Raw genomic sequence first — 3,869 nt, 5'->3', positions numbered from 1 at the left:
TTTTCTTTTTCTTTTTATATGATTTTTTTTAACACTTAACTTAGGTTGGAAACTTCTCTTATCACATTACTTGTTAAGGCTAGAGGCCAAAGTTTACTTCTTGCTAATATCAACAATCTTTTACAACAAGATTTTGATGTGCTGCAACAATCTGTTGACCAATATTTTCATGATTAGCTTTTGCAAACACTGCAGCTTGTAAACTTTTACTTATGTCTAAATATGGATGTCATTTCTATCCCTTTTTCTATATCTAGGAAAACTGACATGAAGTTTATTTTGACTGGATTATAAATATATGTAATGTAAAAACATTTGGAACAACTGCTGCATATTTTTGGGCTGAGAAGTTTATTTTGACTGAATTATATCGCAAAACTGACATGAAGTTTTACTAAGGATTACTCACATTATGCCTTATATCAATTTTCAATTTAGATGGTTGTAGTTTGAAGATGATCTATTTTGGTACAAATCAGTTGGATTTTGTTGACATTTAATTTTTAAACTTTTTCTGGGTCATTCTTCTGTATCTGTTTCTGAGACACAAGTAAGTTTTATTATTAATTAATTTTACATTTATGTTCTGTGTATTGAATCTAATTTGATAAATCAATGTATTCTAGGGAGCAAATGAAAAAATGATCAGCCATTCAGATTGATAATTTTTGTATCAGTTTGTTAGCAGCCTTATCAAGTATCAAATGCCTATCTGTTACTTCTTGTACACTGCAGGTTGGTTATAATTCCTTCTTGTTTGGGTTATTCTGTCAAGATTTACTTAGTATTTGAATTAATTTTGTACAAAAATATTTTTTTGACTGCTTTTAACCAACACCTAATTTTTTCTTCCTTATTTTTGTACTATGACGATTGTTAATAAATTTAATTATTACTATAATAATTATATGAAGTAATATATATGAAGTAAAATTATATTGTATACTAAATATGGTACATATACTTTAATTCCTTGTGTTTTGACTTTTAGGATATAGTTCCATGTGTCTATATTAGTGAATTAATGTTGTATATGTTTCAGTTACTGCTTCCTGCTCCTCCTGCAACTATTGGTTCAACTGAAGCTGCCATTTAATCTTCGAATTAATATTTGGTACTGATATAGATAAAGTTTTCATATTTGCTTAAACTGAAATATATTTGGTGCTACTCTTATAATCTTACATCTGTTCTAGGTACTATCGAGCACCTGAATTAATATTTGGTGCAACTAAATACACCACAGCCATTGACATTTTTTCTAGGTACGTATAGGTTTCGTTGCTAAATTTTTTTCCTTATTTCTATGCATTTTCACTTTAAATTACTTAACAAATATTACTTCTTTGACTCCAGCCTCTGTTTGCTGGTGAGAGTGGAGTAGACCAGGTACATTTTATTAAGGTACGTTTTATTTCAAAATTCTAATCAATAATAGTTTTATCACGATGATTTTGGAAAAATTAATATTTTGGGGTTGCGATTTTGTAAAGATTTAATTGCTGGTTCTGTTTGGAGCAGAACTATTTTGTTACCAAATTAATTTTAAATATTTGGTTCAACTTAATTATTATTTGATTCAGCTTAAGTATGAATAAGTATGAATTAATTTTATTACCGTGTAGCTTGCTTGTCCATTAAAATTACAACAATGGATGACCTTCTCTCCAACCTTATTTTAAATATTTTAAAGATTCAAAGTATATAGGCTGGAAACCTGACGGGTTGCCTTATATCGAGCTGCAAGATATAATGGATCCTCCCTAGGTGTAACAACGCCACGTATGATGAATCTTAAAAAATTCAAAAAGACTTGAAAAAAGTTCTATCGAGCTCATTTACTATTGAATATTTATTTCCAATTTACTTATAAAATTAAACTACGATTCTTTTTTATATTATTATATTCAAATTACTAATTTTTTGCATTAATAATGCTTGATTTTAATATTTAATATTTTTAAATGTCTTTAAAAGTTATAACTAATTTTTATCAAAATTACAACAATGGTTGACCTTCTCTCCAACCTTATTTTAAATATTTTAAAGATTCAAAGTATATAGGCTGGAAACCTGACGGGTTGCCTTATATCGAGCTGCAAGATATAATGGATCCTCCCTAGGTGTAACAACGCCGCGTATGATGAATCTTAAAAAATTCTCCGTTTTATCACAAATATTATCGTCCGTTTTACCATTTAAGTTAAACTTTTTATTCAAACTAAATCATAGCTTTTAAGCTAAATACGGATGTCCACACAGTGCTTTAATATGTACTTAAGAAAAGATGACTTGTAAAACATAAATTAAATTAAGTGTGGACTATTTTAACTGCACATGTGATTTGTCAAATAAAAACGAACGACATGTATATTACTTAATTAAAATAATTTTTATAAATATTATTTAATTAAATATTATTTAATCCCGCTACTTACCTATAGATACTTGATACTTGATATGTATTATCCATGCGATTTTCCACATCGTGAAATAAAAAACTTACATAATACATAAATATATTTGATGTCATAATTTATATAACTTACAAAACATACATAACTTATATAACTTAGATAAATATATAACTTACATAACTTACATAATACTTAAATATATTTTATATCATAATTTACATAACTTACATAACTTATATAACTTAGATAAATATATAATTTACATAAATATATATCATATCATAACTTACATAACTTACATAATACTTAAATATATATCATATCATACATAACTAGTTTACGAAATTTACTTAACTTACATAATACATAAATCTATAGTTGAAAATCTCGCAACTTGCCTGAATTAGTTTATACCCATTAGAGACTTGATATTTAGTATAATGATATGATTTAAATCAATTGAGAACATTTAAGTAACTGTAATATGTTGTGAACTTTAGATTTCAAGAACTACAAAATGGATAGGAGTTGGATGAAATTGTCAAGGGTAAGCAATGCCTATCAAAATGGAGTACAAACTTTTCTAAATTTTGCATTTCAAAATGCAAGCCAAGAGAATATGATTCTTTGCCCGTGTAAGAAGTGTGGCAACATCTACTGGCATTTTCGTGAAGTTGTCTACGAACATCTAATTGTTGATGGCTTTATTCGGGGGTATAAAAAATGGATTTTCCATGGAGAGTGTACATCTAGTGGAACTTCTTCAACGATTAATCCGACTTATCCTGATACTGATTACCATCAGCATGTTAGACAAGATGACATGGAAGATATGTTGCGGGATGCATTTAATATGCGTAATCATGGTAAGCAATCGTTTCCACCTGACTTTATTATATCTGAGGATTGTAATATTACTGGAAATGTTTTTTGCGAAACGGGAACAAGTGCACCTAATGAGGAGCAAAATGAAGAAGCGGCTAAGTTCTACAATTTACTTAATGAAATGAATGAAGAACTTTACGAGGGATCAAAATATTCGAAATTGTCCTTCTGCATTCGTCTATTTCACTTAAAATGTTTGGGAGGGTGGACCAGAAACTCTTTTACAATGCTGCTAGAGTTTCTAAGAGAGATGTTTCCGTTTGCAAAAATTCCCCAGTCTTGTCAAGATATGAAGAGACTAATAAAAGATTTGGGCCTTGGGTACGATAAAATTCATAGTTACCCAAATGACTGCATGTTGTACTGGGGTGATCAGAAAAACCAACAATCTTGTCATGTTTGCGGTAAGTCTCGTTGGATGAATAGTAATACAGAAGATGTGAATACGGATGAAGGTGGGGCACAGTTAAGAAAGAAGCCAGTCAAGGTCTTGCGATATTTTCCCCTGATACCAAGACTTCAAAGGCTTTTCACGTCTTCAAAGACAACTGAATCTATGAGGTGGCA

The 3,869-nt window shown here is 29.4% G+C and overlaps 1 long non-coding RNA gene across 1 annotated transcript; it reads left to right on the top strand.

Moving 5' to 3' along the window:
- The first annotated feature begins 513 nt into the window (after nucleotides 1–513).
- On the top strand, nucleotides 514–1,270 carry LOC121232015 (uncharacterized). The gene is made up of 3 exons (XR_005930240.1): nucleotides 514–550; nucleotides 1,043–1,114; nucleotides 1,197–1,270. It is a non-coding gene; the product is annotated as an uncharacterized lncRNA (long non-coding RNA).
- The last annotated feature ends 2,599 nt before the right edge of the window (nucleotides 1,271–3,869 follow it).

The sequence above is a fragment of the Gossypium hirsutum genome, chromosome A07 (genome assembly GCF_007990345.1).
Source record: "Gossypium hirsutum isolate 1008001.06 chromosome A07, Gossypium_hirsutum_v2.1, whole genome shotgun sequence".
NCBI lineage: Eukaryota > Viridiplantae > Streptophyta > Magnoliopsida > Malvales > Malvaceae > Gossypium > Gossypium hirsutum.
This window is presented reverse-complemented; position numbering and strand designations above follow the sequence as displayed.